Raw genomic sequence first — 20,962 nt, 5'->3', positions numbered from 1 at the left:
CGTATATGGTCTCCTTTATACCTCTCATAAAGTAGTCCTTTTCAGTGTCCAGTGACTTGCGAAGAATTCTACATGAATGAAACAGAAGACTCATTGAGAACTAGATTCCTTTAACACAAACATCCCAGCTCCCTGTCATGGGAAGTCTTTCAACACATCCAGATTGAATCCCTGGACCATGCTATTTCACTAGACAAAGTCAGAATACTGGACACTGAACAGGACATTGTTAGAGGTATAAAGGAGGCCATATACATATACATCAGGGCACTCCAGTCATTTCTCAACAGAGACGGTGGACGTTATAAACTTCCTGCCATGTTTGACCAATTTACTGACGTCACATATCCGTAAAGGCACGTGCCAATAAGGTCACATGTCTGTAACTCTCCTGAGTTTATAATCGGAAGTGATTTGTCAGAATTGATCGTGCAGAAGGGGACAATGGTCGTCCAAAATTTGATCCTGTGTATACTATAGTGTTGGAAGAAAGTTTTGCATCATAGTTTGTTATACCTTTAGATGGTTTATTGTGTATGCAAACAAACAAACAACAGTTGATTTATAAAACACTTGCCAGACCTTGGTTATAGTGTCATAAAACTTAATCATACTGGTACACGTCACTCCAGCCATCTTGGACTTAAGCTGTATGTAATTCTATGCAGGAATCTTATCATCCTCTTTTGTCAGGTTAGAAAATATCTATGGTGTCCTTTTGACTTTTCCGGAAGGGAATTCAATAAACAAAGGTTTAATTGCCCAATAGATCATAATAATGTCATAGTGTTTAAAAAATAATGAACTTAATCAGATTCTAGTGTCATAGTCATGATGTTATTTTAGGATGATGTATCTAGCTCTCTCTTTGAGTAGATAATGTACAACGTTTGGCTGCATAATTCTTTGTTTCACCCGGTGTCTCTTTCTGCATCTGTGTCTATATATGCCAGGAGACAAACTTAATCTCATATCATTTAAGCAATATTGAAAATGTAGATGTCCATGAAAAGCTGTAAAACTTGACCTTCGAGGCTCCAAACCTAGGCTTCATCACATTTTATGCCCTCCCTCTTCCTGTCGTAAACATCTTGAGATTAAAGATATTTTCATCATAAAAGACTTTCTCATTAGTCGGCAGACTGCTAAGGCCACAACCTCCCGACAGCTCACCTTTTTATACCCACCCGTAATGGCCACATTGCTATTTTGACTAATAGCCTATAAGCCCCAATTGCTTTCATTGAATTCTTTATTTCTCCCAATCAATATGTTCTGCCTTTACAGGGCTGCAGCTCTGTGTTCATTAAAGTTGGTTATAAGGGAAGGCTGCACGCCTGCAGCTGCAGTAGTACTTCAGGGATTTCAGGAAGCATTTTGGAAACGTTCATTCTGAGTGTAATGTGACCTTGCTAACATCAAACAGCACCTTTCATGCTGGCTTCATTAGGCTATCTGCCAACATCAATATGGGGAAAAGTAACAAAGGGATTCTATATTAGGTTCTGCCTATAACTATAACTTCACTGTACTATTGAGCAGCAGTTAAAAGTTTCTAGGAGCCTACAGTCTTTTGAAGACAAGCAGGGCCAGTGCCGTGCATATTCATCAGCTCGTTCCTTGCACACATCCACTCCTGTAAAGCATGTTTTATTGCCATCTACGCATCTTAGATCAGCTTTTATGTAGCTATAGCAGGTCCAACCACCCTGAAGTGTCATTATCTATCACCTGTAACTCATTCTATTCCTGTTCTAGAATGAATCCCAGCATAGAAGTTAGTGATAAGACTAAGAGGGTTGCATTTACTTGATGGCATTAACCCTATCTAGACCAGGCATTCGTTATGACATAATATGGTGTAATTATGATGTCATTGATGTTATTTTATGGGCTAAAACCGTCTATATACGGAATTCCCGTAATGCCTAGATATATTAGCCAATGATTTATAAAAAAGGATATCATGGTGATATCCAACTTTGCCAAGACTTCTGTTGTTAATGGTAACCACATTGACATCAAAATGACGTCATATGTATTTAGCTATCCTAAATTCAATGATTTCTGTTGAAAACATACCCATAATGACAAATTTGAATGGGGACGAGTCTGTTTACACCTAAACTAATTATGTTGTCGGCCATCTTGGTTTTTGACCGATGACATCATCAAATTAGCATAATTTATGAATGATAAATCATGAAAGTTACATTAAATTATATATGATGTTAACAATGTAGGAGAACAAGTGTGGTTGAGCAAGAAAACCTTGAAACCTCATTGTTAAACCAAATACTAGTGAATTTTGAAATATATGCTTGTAAGAAATCTGTTGCCATACTATTATTATAGAATTGTTGCCAACTTAATATTAGGAAAAGTCACCAAGTGTGGCAGTCCTAACACACATCGTCCAGCAGTTACATGTATATGATGTTAAAGTTGGCACGGGCGATTTTAGCCACATTCACCATAGAGTGACAGGAAGCGAAGAATGGACACATGTAATCTTAATCAAAACTACCTTTAAAAAAGACAAACAAGGAACTTGAGGAGGTGTAACTCTTGTTAGCTCTTGTGAAGAACAAAATACCTGTACAATGCACTTGAGTCTTCCAGACGATGTGTTCCAAAGAGCTTTCTCTCTAGACATTGATATATTCGACTTCTTAAACTTCTCCATCTCAATACTGAATGTATTCATAATACAATGCATTATGAGATAAGAAAGGAAGACTGGGTGTGGGTTGATCTATGGAGGTGATCAATACATTACCAGCAACCATGCAAGACAAACCCATTGATCAACAGTCACTATAGATATGAGCCAACTTTTTGACTGCAAAGGGCACCGGCACTGAGGTGTGATATATTGTGGTAATTAATACAGGACGTCCAGTCGTGCAGCCAAAAGATTTATTCCGACCAGACTGATGAATTCATTTATTTTCAGCCAGTCACAATGGCTGCGTGCTGTGTTGTCAGTCAAGCAGGAAATATGTATCGATTGGGTAACATTTAATGTGTGGTATATAAGTTGAGCTTCGTTCGTTCGCCCGCTCACTTTTCTAGTCAACAGGATGGGCAATTCATCAGCATTGCGTGGTGATATGTACATGTAGGTATTTTTAGCATTGTAATCTATCCCTGTGAAACACATTCTGTGGAAATTATGCTGATTCTTTCAGTGTTAGATTTAGGACTCTTCTATAGTTTGTGAAATTATATGGTCTGATTAGCTGGTCGTGGATAATGACTGTCAGATAGTTTTTAACCAATGGTGATATGAAACACAAAGCATTCAAACCTACATTTTGTACTTGTATCAGTAGATGTATGTTCGATATTGTGGAAGATCTAATTTTTCATAACCTTTCCACTTGCAGGTGGAGACTTGAGCGCAGCTGAAGACAGACATAGACAGCTGGCGTGTCTGCAGCTTCCCTGACGGGTATGTGTATGTATATACACCATCTGTTGAAATAGGTGTCCAGTGATGACTGTAAGGTAGTAGGGGAGTGATCAGTGATTGAGTTGCGCAGTGGAACCCACATGCATACCCTTTCATTGAATTTTAGACTTCTGTTTTTTAAAGAATGTTTGTCCTCGGACAAATTTTGCTCAAAAAGGTCCTGTTTTCTGCTAGGGAGGACAGAAGAATTTTGTTGTTTACATCTGGCTAAAATTTGTGACTTTTGTGACATGGGATGGCCCTGCTTTTTCATTGGCTGGACTGACCTATTGAGATAAGGGGTGAAATCCTGGTGTCAATTTAATCTTTTTGAAGTACATGACAATTGTACAGTCAAACCTACCCAGACCACCTCTTCAATCCGGCCACTTGGCCATGGTGACTGGTCTTTTTCTCGGTCCTGAAAATTTTCCCCATAGGCTCAAGCATTTAGCGGCCTGCTCAAGGTGTCCGACTCGGCCGGGACCGCCACAAATTGGGACCGTACAGAGCCCAATCCCTGCCCATGATGACCGCCTCATTTTGAAGCATGTTGTGACATTGGATTTTCCTGCCTGTGATTGAAAACTTTTTAAGACATTGACGGACAAAAATCGATGGAATAGCATTGATTCATCCAGAAAGTGTTTTGATAAAACGTTTATGCTGTAAACTTTGTAAATGAAAAGATTTTTAATCTATACTGAATTAAACAAAATACTTAACGACGTTGTTGTGCCCATCGTAATCTTGCACAGTATTAGCACAAGCTTCTGGTAAACCAATTATGTGGTGCATACAATGTAGCGTTAAAAAGTCAGATTTCACAGAAATTACTATCCATCACTTGTATATTTATCAAAAATTTGTCTGTGTCTTTCTACATACTGCCGAAAAGTGACTTCGCAGGCAAAACATATCAGCAAGACATGTTGTTGGGAATCGAGACGATCTTAGTTTCGGGTGATAGACGTACCAAATTGACGTTTCTATCAAACACAACGCTTCTGTATATGAGCATTGAGAATACTCCCGTTATTGACGAAAATTAAGACTCATGTTTTCTTTTTATTTCTCATTTCTTGTATAAATCTTACAAACCTTTATTGAGCGCAACTTGCTTGCTTGTGATCGCTGACGCGGTACGTTCTCCTGCACTCAGTCTCTTAGCCTTCAATGTGGTCGTAGCTGTGCCAGCAATATCACAACGTTAAGTTTTCATCATTCAGTTGTCAGATCAAAAACGTGATGCCCCTTTCCAGCGGTCGGCGCCCAAAAGAAGGCTGGGGTTTTTCCTTTGGCCTTACTTAGATGTGTGTGTGTGTGTGTGTGTGTGTGTGTGTGTGTGTGTGTGTACTATTTGACTACAGTCAAACCTGCCTAGGCGACCACCTTTTCAACGCGACCACCTGGCCATGGCGACCGCTTTTTCTCGGTCCCGAAAATTTTCCCCATAGGCACAAGCATTAAGCTGCCTGCCCATGGCGACCACCCGTCCAACGCGACCGCGACCGCCACGAATTGGGACCGCACAGAGCACAATCCCTGCCCATGGCGGCCGCCTAATTTTTAAGCGTGTGATGACATCAGATCATTTTGCTGTCGGATTTCAAGGAAATGTTTTCAAGACTGTAAAGGACAAAAATAAGGAAAAAAATATATGGAATAGCAATGTTATAGCATCGATTCCTCCATGAAGTGTTTTAATAAAACGTTCCCCCTATAAACATTGTAAAGACAAATGTTTGTGATGTTGTTGTGCCTATCGTAATCTTATAGTTTAACGCAAACTCAGTTCCGTTTAAACTCAATTTTCAAAACGAATACGTAGTGCATGATGTCAAAAGGCAGATTTCACAGAAATTACTATCTATTTCTTGCATTTTCAACAAAAATGTGTCTATGTATTGCTAAATTCCGCCGAAAAATGACTTCGCGATGGGCAAAACATCGGGCGAGAAATGTTGTTCCTTGGTCCCGACGCCATCTTGGATTTGGGGCGGCCCGGATTTGGCGTAGCGCTGACTTTTCTAAAACACGATGCTTTTGTGTATGAACATTTACGAATACTCTAGTTATTGGTGAAAATTAAAATTCTTATTTTCTTTTTATTCCCATGAATCTCACAAACTTTTCTTGGACGCTGTGCGTTCTGCTGCACTGACTTACCTTTCGATGCGGTCGCACAGAGCTAATGGCGGCGCGGCGCGACGAAATTACACCGTTCTGTTTTCATCTTTAGTTGTCAGATCGAAAACTTTTTGACCTTTTCATCCAGAGGTCGGCGCCCCAAAAAAGGCTGGGACCAGCAGGCGTTTTCTAGGGATCTGTCTTAGTCCTTAAAACTTCGATGATGTGCGTGTGTGTGTGTACTATTTAATGTAACATGTGAATGCGGGAGGGCGCTGCGACATCATCGAGGCAACCATTGTTTTGTAGTAAAAATTATGACGAAAATTTGTACACGATGTAGCGGTATACAATCATTACATCGATAACGGAAAATGCAATTTTTTTAGGATCTTCCTGTCAATCAGAATTGAACCTGGTGGGGGTCATGCTGTCTAAATTCACATAATTTTCCATACATTTACGTACTGTATTTGAAAACCTCGAACTGGAAACATGTTAGTAGAATCCTCTTCATGGCGACCACCTGTCCATCGCGACCGTTTTTGCTCGGTCCGCCGGGTGGTCGCCTTGGGCAGGTTTGACTGTATATATTTCAGTTGAAAATGTAGCGTGTGTGTGTGAGCTCGAGCTTCCTCAACCCAAATTATTTCTTCATTCGAGAAATTGTTCTCAGCTTTTCAGGCTCAAAATCTAGGTAGCATACAGCGCCACCTGGGTTTTGAAATAAGTTACGCCAAGCACATTGTACATGCGCTGCGCATGCCAAACAGGGTATTGCTTCCATGTGCACTGCATCTATGTGTTTTGAAGTGATTGTTTTTCATGGCTTCACCATGTGTTTGAATGGAAAGTTCATGTACTGTCCTTCCCCCTTTAGAGTGATCTGGTATGATAATTGGCCGACTCCCCACTACCAGAGACCTGCTCATTTCACATTCTGCGTCCAACTTCCAACCTCTCTGGAATCAATACACCCTGGAGCGGCCTGCACTTTTGATAAGTCCCTGTAGGACCCAACTGAAGAAGGTCCTGAACTGTGCACACTCTCTGTGTTGCCTGTTATTGGATGTAGATACTTCAGAGTTTACTCTGGGTCAGCAACATCCGATTCGTTAAAAAGTGACAACAACTTATAAATTAGTTTGGGGCAATACATGCATGGCATGGAACAAACACAACATCGTAAAAATGTACAATCTTGCATTAGATATGAGAGTTGGATGTGACTCCACTTAAAGTACAACTATAAGGTTCTTTGCTTGTCGGAAATGTCAACAGTACATTTTTTGGTTCCTAGTATGAAGTTGGCAATATCTGCCACTCAGGTAGGGAAGCAAACCACATATTTTGGCGATTTGGAATTGAAACACACTTTTGAAGATGTGAATCTGTTATATAATTTTTGCAGGACAGAATAGTTCAACCATATAAATATAGCATACAACACAGGGTTTCCGTATCACCCGAGGTACCAGCCCAACCACGGGTAGGATCGCCCTCCGGCCTACGACCGGCAGGAGGGCTGGGACTGAGGGTGATACGGATGCCCTGTGTTGTATTTTATTTATGTCATACCCTGACGCGAGAAAACACACATTTCAATGCAGAATGCACCAGAAGTTGAGGGAGTTTTGTGTCCTCGACTAAAAAACTGTAGCAACATTGATTCCAACCTCCGAATCCGGTATTCGAATTTTTGACGACGGCGCAGCCGGCACTCGAAATGCATTCTAAATATTCTATGGAAGCCTGTGTGATACAACTTAGAACCCTGTGTGATATGGAAAATTTCACACGGTCCGGAACACACGTATCAAACGTTTTCGCGGCTCAGGTATGACATAATTATAAACACGGCCTGCAGACTTAGCAGGTTGGCCATCATTATAAGTTTGCCCCCTAAGATATATTTAACGGTGCACACCCCAGTTCTTCCGCGACCGGGGTCCACGGAAGTGCCCGACAAAAAAGTGACGAAAGGGTTTCGAGGGGCTGGGTTTGAGTTTAGATTTCTCATAATGTGCTTCGAACTGATATTAGATACTAGCATGGCTGAAAAGCGTATGAATTGGTGTGTTTTGGGTGAAAATTTCGTTTCGATCTGAGCCTTGCTTCCGGATATCCATCCGCGTTGATGGTGAAATGTCCCTTGGCCCGGGATTGACCTTTGTTGCGTTCTGTGGGTCATGCTGACATGCCTCGCGCCGTGGATGATTAAAGAAATCTAAGTACTAGAATTTTCTTTATAATTGGCTCGACTGTACGCTAGGTTTTGCTCTTTCTGACAACATCAGTCGTTTCTACCCAGAAATTTTTTTCTACGAGTTTTATCCTACACAAAAGTGCCAAAATTTGACCATCATTTTTGACGTGAAAATTATGTTTTTGTCTCCTGATTTACCAAAATCAGAGAGGTAGAAGAAACAGAACTCAGCTGGTCCTGTAGCGGAAGGGATAGGCTTTCATCCCATACACAGTTGATTTACTTCGGAATACTTCCCTGGAAGAGACAGTACCTAGACTGGAGGGTGCGCAGCCTCCAATTGAAACCCCAAATAAACTGGGGTGTGCTCCCTTAACCTGACATGACCTCACTCAAACTCTGCTGACCCATGACCCCAGCTGCAAACCACCAATCAACAGTGGAAGGAAAGGTCACGATATTGGAAGTCATTAATAACCCGTATTGGTCTCCTGACTGGTGGTTATCCTGAGGTATTGGTTCTCCTGACAGGTTTAACCAGACTTTCCTGTTCTGATGACCTCATCATTTTGTGTGATGCTGACCCTATACTGTAACCAGGCCTGTGGTGCAATCTTTAGACGGGTATCCAGGAGTTGTATCTGAAAAGGAGTTATGAATTGCCAAAAGACATAAATCAAGGCCCATAGCATGTCTTCAGGGCCCTGTTTCCTATGCCCATTTAAGACCCAGGTGTAGGTGTTATACAAGAGATCTATAAAACAGGGATCAGCAGGGTGTGTTGTGTATGCCGGGGCTCAGCCTTCAATCAAGCCATATCTCCAGGCAGATTTCAATCGGATTGTGGCGCTCTCACCATGTGGTGATGTCAGATAATCGTTCCCATTCGCGGTGGGGAAGATCTCCCAGCTATTATGTATTGACGAACTAATTTTAGCGGTTAGACCCTTTCACACAGGGTCAGAAGAAGCCAGATTGGTTCCTGAGATCCGGCTGAGTTCGGAGACGGAGATGGTGATCAATAATCCCCCCATCTCTAGTAGAGGAAATATCTGCAGGAAACTTTTCAAGTCCTATTCAGAAAACTTGGGTTTTCCCATTGCCATTCACTCCTCGGACATATTTATTTTACTACCCTCTAATCATTTCAGTTCAGGTCACTACAAAGAACACACTTTTGCCACTTGAGGTCTTAGCACGACTTGAGAGGTCGAGAGGACTCGATACAACATAAAGCAAAGAGGCAGGATTTCATCACAAATAGGTAATAGGATGATATAAAAAATATCACATTGATTTGAAGCTAGCTTACTTTCAACTTCTGAAAACCTTTAGATACCATGAGGAAAGTCAGCATAACGATCTGATAGTGTCGTTGATGCCTGGTGTGGGTTGGCTAGCGGATGTCAGTCACTGGTTTGATTCCTGGTTTGGAGTTACTAGTACTGCGAATGCAAAATGTTAACAGTGGTTCTCAGTTTTCGCGGTGAACTCTTCACCACAAAATAAAAACCACTGCGCAAAGTTTTGCCTGTCTAACCCTTATCTAAGCACTAGTTACTGGTAGTACTGTATATGCTTAAGGTGAATACGCATGAATATGAACAAAGCACAATTGAACATACACTTGATCTTTAAACATTGAATACATATTTATCAAGAATGCACTCAAATTAAGGAGTTGTTATTTACTGACAGACCTATAAGTTATAACTAAACATATGCGACCAAGTGGAGCGATACGAAAAATAGCAACGTTTGTTCGCATTTCTAGTATTCCACTTTATTTTTTATCTCCACGAGTATGTGTGTGCGATGTTTGTCCAGGACATGATCTGCACACTACGTGCAGTACTGTTGTATAAGATTTATTTTACTGAACATGACGATATGTCTGGTTGGAAGGGGCCAGAAGAAATTCCTGATCATGACGTCTGTTGCCGAGTCTAGGTGTGAGACCATGCGCTTAGCTATCTTGTTTCTGACTGGCTGTCCGCCGGTGTTTCTGTTAAGTGCCTGTAGCGCATAAGCGCTACTATTATTTCAAATTGAACTTAAAATCATTTTCTTCCTACCACGAAATTCAACTCCAAACATTTCTGCATTCATAGTATATCTTTGGGGAAAGGCTCTTTACACATTACTTTTCTCATTCCACCAAAGTAAAAATGGATACTTGGCTTCAGTTGAGAAGGCAAAAGCCGTAAAAGTGTTGGAATTAGAGAGATTGGCCGAGCTAACCTACTGGTTTGTAAGCGGGGAGCATGGGAGCCGCAGAAAACTAACTAGGATTACACATTTGGCGACAGCGCGACTGGCGTCAGCGCGACTGGCGACAGCGGGAACCCCGTGTAAAGACAATTCCCGTCGACGTAGTCCCGCTGTCACCAAATTTTCTCCCGTCAACTAAGAAGCCGTCGCCCGTCAGCACAGCGGGAGTCCCCGACAACTTCAGACTCCGTCTGAAGAGCTTGCGTCAGCGGGAGTCAGGGTTTCGGCGATTGGCATAAGACACACGCTGATTAGCATACTGTAAGTCTACTTAGATCCCCGGTATATATATAGAGAGAGAGATTCGTGGAATCCGTGACGACCTTTGTGCCGCAAATTAATTTCCCCGTGGATATGTTTATCGTACTTGTGCCCCCCTCCCCACATTTACCAGTGATGAGCAGGGAATATCGACACATAAACAAGGCTTGGCATTGTAGTTACGGGCGGGGAGACGCCATCTACCGTTGTACAATCATACAATTTCGTTTCTTGCTATTGTTATGCTTGCGCACAATAGATATCAGTGCCTTTGACATACGTTGATCTCATTAAAAACCTGTTTTTCAAGACTCAATCAAAGAATTACAGCGAAAACTTACCAAGTCATTGAAAATACGTTAAGAAAAACAAGACTTTCGCCCGACCATTTGAGCCCATACGCTGTAATTTGCCGCCATTTGCCGCCATTTGTGGTCGTATTCGGCGAAGAGTCTATTCCTTTAATTTTATCCCGTGAAAATTCTGCGTAGGTAGCGTAGATGAATCGTATTTTACGAAGTAGAGTATATAATGTCCTTGGTTCAACCACTTCAAAATAGACATGTGACGACGTAATGTTGTAAGCGCTGATTGGCTCACGTCAGAAAATATGTGCTATGATTGGTTGACTGCAAGCTTTCAAGTGATCACATATGGCGGGAATTCTCCCACCAAAATTAAAATGGCGGGGCGAAGGAACTTCGCTGTACGCTGTACGTGGAGCCGACCCCGAAACCGGTTGCCTGATCAGTATATGGTAGGAGAACGAGATCCAGAAGAAGCTGGAGTCATCCAGGAACAAGATGGCTTACGTAAAAATACAATAGCGGTTGGGAGAGGCCGAGCAAGTTAAAAGAAAGTTCGCGACCTGCCCGATACTTTCAACAAGATGGCGAAATCCAAGCACAGCGGGTGTCTGTCAGATTTCCGGGCGGTGTGTCTAGAGACGTCGCGACAGCGGCCTCCTGACAGTGCGAAATTTTGCCGCTGACGCCAAAAACGTAATGTAAACTGGGCCTAGGATGAACTTAAAAAAGCTAGGATAGTCCATATTACGGATAACGGAATAATGGGAACACGGCAGACAACACATTACCATGACGACTCGTGCACTGCGCATATGTACTGTGTCTGGCTGTCGGGAATGATTTGGCTTCCTCACTGTGTTACCCAGACATGGCCTTTGGGCTCTGCCTTCTAATATTATTGTCCGTTACACAGGGTGCATTAACAAACCACTGCCCCACTGCGTCTAAGGGATACAGGACCTTTGCCTTTTTATCTCTTTTATCTTTATGTATCTTGTTCAGCTTTGGACTTCAGTACCTGGGATTTTATGTTATCTGAAAGTTTAGAGATACATGCATAAAGCAGAAGGCTGTCATTAGCATGTGAGTGATGAAAATCAACTTAAGTAACTTGACCTGAAATGAAAAATGAAATGCAACCACATCCCTAGATAAGAGCCTCAGGTGTAATCTCAGGGCTTTTCATGCAATGGCACATGGCACATGTTTTCAACCAAGCACACCAGGTCATCACACCCTACTCTCTTTGATAAGTGTGTTGGGTTCTTTTGCGGACAGAGGTTTGACGCTTGACGAGTTGAAAAAAGCTCCTTTGTCTAGATTTTTATGGATAACGAAATGGCACCTCCTGGCCCTGGGATCGATAGGTTTCATTTTCACCTATTGCTCAGTGCTGTACCTGAATAACCAGGGCTCATAACGCCAGGCTGTGTGGGGATATCATGTTACGAGTGAAGGGGAAAAATGAAGGGTGACGGCTCCTAACCTTTCTGCTCCAGATAAGACATGAAGGTAACAAGAAATGATGTAGATCCATTGGCCTCCTTCCTGAAATGTGGGCGACGTTCTAACAAGAATAATATTGGTTGCACTTGTGTCCATGATAATGCGAGCTCACGATATTGTAAAGATATAAAGGATGATTTATCTTGTCAATTCCAAGAGTACAATGCCCTTTTTTTACAGCCAGTGATGTGGAATTTTGCCATGCTGATTTGGTATTGTCGTATTTCTTCATATCCCACGCCTCACCTATCATGATGTGTAGAGTATCATGTTTCATTTCTAGTGATGTATGAAAACGGCAGGTGAAGAATGGAAGTAAGGAAGAGAATCTGCCAACAGGGCCTTTCTCCCGCTGACCTCATCATCCCCAGACTGGATTACTGAGCTGATGGGGTGAGGAGATCAGAACAGGTGGCTTCTAATCAAGGCCCTCCCCAGGAGTCTGTTATGGTCCTTGTGAGATGACAACAAACTCCATGTGGCCCCATTGAAGCATTTGATGACCACTAACTGATGCACATGTCCAGGAATGAGACGTTTTTGTTGAAGTTATATGGAGATTGTACCCTTTCAAATATATATTAAACTATAGCCAGATATTCAACTTCAAGTACAATATGGAAATGTTGCTATGGGACTCTTTCCTAGCCAAGGAAATTGCTAACAAATACGTCATAAATACAACCATGTATGTACCCAAGTCAGGAAAAGAAATGGGATCTAGCATAGAATTATGCATTACAGCATTGAATCAGTGCCAGTGGTATTAATCAGAATTCATAAAAGGCACTACTGATTTGGAATAGCCATCGATGGTAATAGGTAAAAGAGTTCCAAACATGAAATTTTATCTTGGAATGTTTGTGACAGATCTTTAACATAAGATATATCATTATGATTCATTCATAATCATAAGTGACCTGACTGTCACCAAAAGATCTTCAACAATATACAGTGTAGCACTAGTTTATGTATCCATGTTACAGCTTTGCTCTTTTTAGGACTTTTCATTTAGGGATTTTCCACTTATTAATCATATTTCTCATGGGGCTGAGAATAATATCAATATCTTCAAGTTCTACCAGATGTTAAGACAAAACATATGAAGATCGATAAATTGTACAGGCCACATGAAATTGATATGGACGATCCCATGCATAATGTAGGACGCAATGAAGACGATTACTTTTGATGTATGATATCTTATCTTCCACAGGCCTTATTTACAATTCATACTGCTTCCCCTTGTCACATTAATTCCTTCAAAATTACATGCCATTCTTTCATTGAGATGGTTGATGATGATGATGTGTGTTTTAGTTATTCCACAGACATGCAATCATCTTGATGATTTGTTCTCTGCATAATAGATAAAGATAGGAGTGGAAAGGGGAAATGAAATTGCAAACTTTCCCTTATCTTTAGCAGCAATTTGATACACTGATTGTTATACATGTAGTAAGATTGGAAGTTGCAATACGGAACATGACTTTGTCCAGACTTGGTAAAACATTTGTCCAAGTGGACAGCATCTGCTGAAGGATAACGTGTTGTCAGAAGGAAATTTAAGCACGTTCTAGAAATGACAAATGACATTGCTGAAGCACATGGAAAATGCTGAATGATATAGGCTGGGACAAACAAAAGCCTGTTATCAATCATTTTTGACAAGAGAACATGCCGTCACTTAACGTCAAAGCAATAACCTTCTGTGCCTGGGTAGAAAGTAAGAGAGGCATAGAGGTGATGTAAATGTGCTGTAACAGTTCAAAAAAATCATTCACTGACAGGTAAAATTTTGTATCTCACAAAACATGAGCAAGGACTGTTGTTTTGATAGCTTAGGAGGCCTTGGTTGGACACCTACTGCCCTTTATACCATGGTACCACTTTCCTCTACTCAGGTGAAAATGAGCCACCTCTTGGAGCCACCTTGAGCATGTTAAAGAACCCACCACATTTATTGATAAGAGTAAGGGTCCTTCCCAAGAGTGTGAGTGGTTCAAACCTATCAGTCTGGTCTTAAGCAGCTTGTACTTACATGTACATACAAAGCTGATGTGTTCTCTGATGGGATGCAAACAAACAAAGAGAAAATACAAAAATATGATCCTTTTGAAACTCATTTTGCAGTGATGTTTTACATGTAAGTTCCATGCATCTCATTTTATTTCATTGATTAAACTTTAAAGGATGGAAAATTAAGGTCATCAGACATGTCCTGATCATGTCAGGAGGGTACGTCAACCCTCCAGGGTTAATGTCAACATTTGAATGGAACGTTTTCTATTTCCGACACAGCATATTACCCACGAATCTGTCTCACTACCGGTAGTCAATATGTATAGAAGACAACATGATGTATTCCGTATCACCCTATCCTGAGGGAGATCTGGGACCGAGGGTGATGCAGAATACACTGTGTACACTGTTATATTTTATTCATGTCATGTCCACATAAGAAGATACACATTTCAATGCGAAATGCATCAGAAGTTAAGAAAATTTGGTGTCTTCAAACCAAAGAGGGTAACAACAGCAATTCCAACGTCCGGACCCGGTATTTGAATTTTCGAAAGGGGTGCTCTCATTGCATGCTAAGTGTGTTTAAATGATGCTATGGAAGGCCTTTTGTGATATGACTAGAAGCCTGTGTGATAACCCAAAATACCACCAAGTCCGGAACACCCGTATCAAACAATATCGTGACTCATGTATGACACAAGTATCTAGTACCTCCTAGTGTGCTGTCATATTTCCTGCTGTTACCGCACTGCGTTCTGCGAAGCTGGTATGTTACGACAAGGACGGTTATACCGGCTATACAGATATAGATACATATAGAAACACTTTGGCTTTTCTCGGGGATGTGGCATAAGCTGAACCTATAATTTCATCTTTTTACCTTTGACTCCCAAACCAAATACCTTTAGTCCATCCCCATACATACACCCACTCACTCACGGGTAATTTTCTTTCCAACGCATAGCACCACCAGCCACTGACAGCCAGCCATTATTTCATCAACTCCCACCTGCAAAATTACTACAATTGCTAGACTCCTACATAAAGCTTTTAACAGAAGCTCAAAGTTGATCCACAGTCACATTCATGACTTCCTTGCAGATAATGGACAGAGTTCTATACAATTCTTGTTTTATTGCTATGCATTGTAGAATCTGACCGATCAGAACATGAAAACAAAGTTGCTGTTTTTTGTCATTTTTCTACATCATAAGGCCACACCAATTTAATTTGTTGTTTCTCAGATTTTTCAGGAAAAAAATCGGGGCGACAGGGCGAGAAAAAAAAATTGCAAAAAGTCTTGGGTCAAGGTAGAGGCTCACATAAGATAAAGAATAACAGGATTATGTGTGTTTTCAGCCTTCCATGGCACATTTATGCAATTGATCCCTTTCTTTCATCTAGTATTATAGTTCCAAATGTTCACTGAAGACTTTACGACTATAGCTATTCGACCATTTGTTTAGTAAACAGGACAAAACATCAAAATACCATCTGAGAATTTGTGCATTGACTGAAAAATCACTGTATGGTGTTGTGGATCTAATTTGGCTTGATAGGCCATAAAAGGTATGGTCATATTTTATCATTGTGTTAAAATTTGTCTTTTTCAACACTATTTTTCAAAGTCCATCCATACCTCAAACAAGTTTGAAACAGGAATAATATACATGTGTGTGAAAAAATAATTAAAACGAAAAGTGAATTTACTTTATTGAAATTTTCAACAGCAAAAGCGTATTTATTCAATATCAATGAAATCAAACATTTATTAATTTCTATAATATGAGGAGTGTAAAAAATTGAACAACCTGCCTGATAAGGGGGGACAATGACATTTAGTTAATATCCTTGCGAGGAATAATTGAAGAAAAAAGAAGAAAAAGTGTCCTGATAAGAGCACATTACCTGTGACAAAAATAACAGCAATGGCCCATGGAAAAAAAGACAAGATAGATTTCAAAACTTACTGGATGGCATCAAAAAGCCTCACGCAAAACCTTGGCCTCTGCATAGTTTTTTGATAAATCTGAAACAATCAATACTGGTTTTAAACATCGGGCTCTGACTTCGGACAATCTGGAGACTGCTGTCGGCTCAGTGGACTGTTGTTTTTCGTGCACGTGGGCACTGCCCCCCTCCCCCACTGTCTCGGAGAAGGAGAAATTGTTCCGCCCTTTCCTTGCTCACAAGGTGGTGCTCTAGATCTATCCGAGTGGTTCTCACCTTCATCCCTGCCAACTGGGCTTGAAGGACCATGGGCTGATGCAGGGGCCATCGTCTCGTTACTTCTGTCATCACGCCCACGCCCCAAGTTCGGCTTGCTGAGATATATTTACGCTAGAAACATCCTGGAATTGTTTTCCCCGACTGTTGCCAACCCTGAGATCGTGACCTCGGAGATTAGCGAGGTTAAGACGGAAATGCACAAAATAGAAATTTTCTCACACGATTCGTCCCTGAAGTTATCACAAAAGGTGCCGGAAACCCCCGGAAGTTGGTACGAGGCAGTCAATGTCGGCACCCACTGAAACGCTGTCAGGTTTGTGCGGCGCAGGTTTCAGTTTATTCACAGCACTGCTAGCTTTGCTAAATTGACAACCAATGAATCCTGAGCCTGATTTTTTTCATTCTGCAGAATTACAGGTTGTTCAATTTTTCGTTTGCAATTTTGAAAATATTTCTGCATATTGCAGACTGCAAGTAAGGGCTGCTGTGTCTTTGGTGTGTTATTTACATAATTTATGTATTTTAATGGGTTTGAAGCTCAATGGAAATGAAATTTCAAATCATGTATGTTTTGAGCACCAAAATTTCCTACTGTTGCTTGAATGTGGATATGGATTGATATTGAGAAATGTTTTGATAAATGAAAATTCTTTATACAGTATATTGATGAAATGTGACCACATTACCAGAGTAATTTTCAGCCTTATAATTTGTTTTGCTACTGCCTACAATGTTCACAAAGGAAGAAATAGTAGGGGAAAATTTGTGAATGGGGGTTGTGGCAATTTTTTTCTCCAAAATGGAACAAATAGGAGTGGCTATTGGAGATCCAACTGACAAATTGCATTGCCCTGGCCTAATTTTAGCACAAGGACATCATTAAAACAGAAGGCTGGGGTGAAAACTTGCACCTGACCCAGTTCACTCCCTAAAACTGTGTGCACCAAAGTACAAACTTTCCTCTGCGATTCTGTTTTCATGTTGATTTTCCAATGTAGCATTTTTTTTTAAATCTGTTAATAACCAAGAAATTAAATTGGTGTGGCCTTTGTTGAATCTACCTTATCATACAGCACAGCCATATTCACAGCATTTGAAAGCAACTTTGTTGTGTCGTGAGAACGTCTTGAAGTATGCACGTTTCTCACCACCGCTTGAGTTGTCGGCCATTTTGTCAGCAGCTGAGAGTTTCTGTCCCATGCTGTTAGTGTTACTCTCTTGAACATTGTAAAAACTATATTTTTCTTTGCAAGACATTCCAAATGAAATCATTTAACCCTTCCGGGTCTTCCCTTTTTTTTACTCAGCAAGCATGAACTTTATTGCCTCCAACAATTGCGTTACACATCATCAGTATGCACAATATTACCTGTAGCATAATCCCCATGAATATATGCAAGTTTACATACGTGAAATTGCTGAAGCATTAAACAGATCTGTCTGGGAGAATGAACGCAACAGTAAACCTGAGGGAGAACTGTGGGGTTCTTACTGTTTACGATCAATTGATAATGACAAAGACTAACAGTTACGGGAGAATCATTTGCAAGGAGCATCCATCATGTTCTAAAACCTCACAGAGAAGATAGAGAGGACCAGTGAAGGGCCAGAGATTGTATATATTGACATTTCAGGGCGGGCAAAGCCATGACATTCAGAAGGGCTGACTCTTTTACTCTTTACTCTTTGGTCATGGCAACGTAGGCCGTGTATTGTGTCACTGTTTTTAAGCCATGGCTAGGTCTTTACTAAGGTGATTGTGATAGGAAATATCTGTATTATAATATAATTGAACAACGATCTGGATATACATATAAGGCTCATATTTGAAATGGAGACATTATATCGTTGAGATTGTTATGCAGAGTATCCAGTGTGATTTGTTGCGATATTTCTCAACACCTATGTCGTTACTTCCTACTCAGTCAGTCTGTGGGTTTCTGCACTGCAGTTTCTGTATGTTCTGCCAGAAGGCTGATGAAACTGATGCCAGAATAATTGTTATCTCCTTTAAAAATGGAGGCATTATTCTATGTCTTTGTTTGCATGTCTGTCTGTGTGTTTCCGGATATTTGTGGTCAGCATGAATTGTGGATGGATTACCATAATGATATTTGGTATGTAGACAGGTGTTGGGAAGACATGATGATGAAGGTCTTGGTTGATGTTGGGCCCCAGCCCCCTGTTGTGTGATCTTTTTTGTAGTGTGGTAGCTTCTTATGATACAGTAAAAAGAAGTATGTTCTCTCACTAATGGAGGTCTTTCAAACAATAAACAGTCCTGGTTTTCAGTTTGATCAGAGTCTGTACGTTCACTGAATTTAGTGCTGGTCTTAAATTTTGCAAACCAAGACTTGCTATTGTCTTTGGGTTCGCAGTTGAAGGAACCATAGTAACACTATGGAAGTCAGAACAACAGATCAGAGACCTTGTACCTCCATGAAATATTCAGAACCTTTGTAGATTTACTGTTTTATCTCTTCTCATGGATTATGCAAGTTGATGTCTGAGACTGTGATATGTGAGCCTTGTAAACACTGCTTCTTCTTGTTGGTCTACTGAATGCCTCTGATGAATTCCAAACATCTTACAGATGCAAATGTTAAGTCGTAGGTCTTGTTAAATTGTAGGTCATCAATTATGCCAGTAGGATTTTGATAAACATTACATGTGTCCATTTATCACTTCCTCTCACTCTACAGTGAACATGACATGGAAAATATATAACTAGGAAAACACAGACAAACAGACGAACCAAAAACTGTGAATATACTAGCCTCTTCCATTGACCCCATGACCTGGATTACCTCTCTCTGAAATATTGTGAATGTTTTGAATTTCATAGTCCTTGCTTGTGATGATTACTTTTGTTTTGCAACATGCATTGAATTCCTCATGGCTGATTTTGTGAGTTTGAAATGGGTCGCAGCAATGATGGGAGTGAAATTTGGAGAGCTTATGGCCTTTTGACTCCTCCTTTTGGACATTAAAAATCGTATTTTGTAACAAGGATTGAAATAGAAATTAATTTTTTTTAGGAATATCTTAGCTGTGGTATATAGCAATGTTTGAGTGTGATATAGTAGACTGACAGGCCGGAGATTCATCTTTGGTAACAGGTGCACTGTTGCACCTAAGCGGAAAATTTAGGTGCACAGAAAGAATTTTGGGTGTACAACATAAAGTAAAAGTGCCCATAATACATTTTAAAGCACAACAAAGGTTAGATTGCTTTTTCTACAGTACATGAATTTCAGGAATATTCTGTATACTAGTGTACCTCATACAATAAGACCTCTAGTTATAGCCTTCAAAAATATCCAGGTGTACCGGTGCATCCACAGTAAAAACATTTAGGTGCACAGCTCTAATTGTGGGTGCCCAGAAGTGCACAAAGTCATGCATCCAGTATTTGGAGTCCTTTACATGAACATGTCAGGATGAATCTCCTCCAGGCCTCTAGGGCAGCCTGATTGGCACCTGCGGTGGTCAATACCCAATAGGGTAACAAAATGCAATTTTCTACCCTCGTGGACATAATTAATAGGTACGCTAGGACAGCTTGAAGGCAGTTCTGATACGATATGGATCTGCATGCATACATACATCTAGTTGATATGTACAACCTCCCACTGGCTCCATGAATATGACAGTTTGGCGGTAGAACCGTGTCAGAATGTCAGATGGTAAGGTGTCTCTTTTATCTTGGCCAAGAAGGTTATGTTTTTAGTTGCATTTGTTTCAAACAAATGCTTCGATGAATGATATATATGTATTTTTATAAAATTATGTATTGATGTATGTAGATGAAAAGCATAACTCAAGAAGCTATGATGGATTGTCATGGAATGTTGTATGTTGCTTCATGTAGGTCTTTTCCTCTGCATGTAAAAGAACCCAACACACTTATCGAGAAGAGTAGGGGTGACCCGGTGTGCTTGGTCAAAAACATGCGAGCCGTAGCGAAGCCGCATTGCCCTACGGTACTAGCTAACGAAAAAGCGTCATGCTTCGTCCTCAGTCTGAGGTTCGACTGCTTTGTATACAAGTAGAAGCAAAAGTAAGACGTAAATATTAATGTCTATTGCAAAAAGCAAACAAAATGAAAACAAATGGCAAGTCAATATGACAAGATTGATCTCAAACAAAAAGGACAGGAATTAATATTAATCAACAAGTCAAGAATAATCAATAACAAAAAGCAATGTAGGACAGTCACTGTGGTGGTACAGAATGACACAATGAATAAGACACCTGAAGGTGTTAGTAGCGTAGTGTGTGGAGTGGATATTTTGTATGCCAAACATACTGCCAGTATCTATGTTCCTCTTCTTACAACACATGCAAATATTCACTTGTTATGAGGTAAGTTACAATTGTCTTCACTTAATTTCCACCCTCTTCATTCATTCCAAATGCTGAGCAAAAAGTAAACAACCTTCCTCCATCCACTGACTGTTTGAGATGCTGAAATTTTGCAAGGTGTAAGGATTACTGTAGATCTTGAAATATTGGTGTCGTGTTTATGTTTTTCACAGCGTCCTCTCAGCTGCAAAATCATCGCACCGAGAA

The 20,962-nt window shown here is 40.6% G+C and overlaps 1 protein-coding gene across 2 annotated transcripts in view; it reads left to right on the top strand.

The window, feature by feature from the left end:
- The window catches only part of LOC136448117 (bifunctional heparan sulfate N-deacetylase/N-sulfotransferase 1-like), a 117,893-nt gene that overhangs the window by 12,517 nt on the left and 84,414 nt on the right, over positions 1–20,962 (top strand). For both annotated transcript variants that reach the window (XM_066447261.1, XM_066447260.1), the window contains exon 2: positions 3,390–3,454. The gene's annotated coding sequence lies outside the window, so the exon portion shown is untranslated. The remainder of the gene's footprint in view (positions 1–3,389; positions 3,455–20,962) is intronic.

The sequence above is a fragment of the Branchiostoma lanceolatum genome, chromosome 14 (assembly GCF_035083965.1).
Source record: "Branchiostoma lanceolatum isolate klBraLanc5 chromosome 14, klBraLanc5.hap2, whole genome shotgun sequence".
In the NCBI taxonomy this organism is placed as follows: Eukaryota; Metazoa; Chordata; class Leptocardii; order Amphioxiformes; family Branchiostomatidae; genus Branchiostoma; species Branchiostoma lanceolatum.
This window is presented reverse-complemented; position numbering and strand designations above follow the sequence as displayed.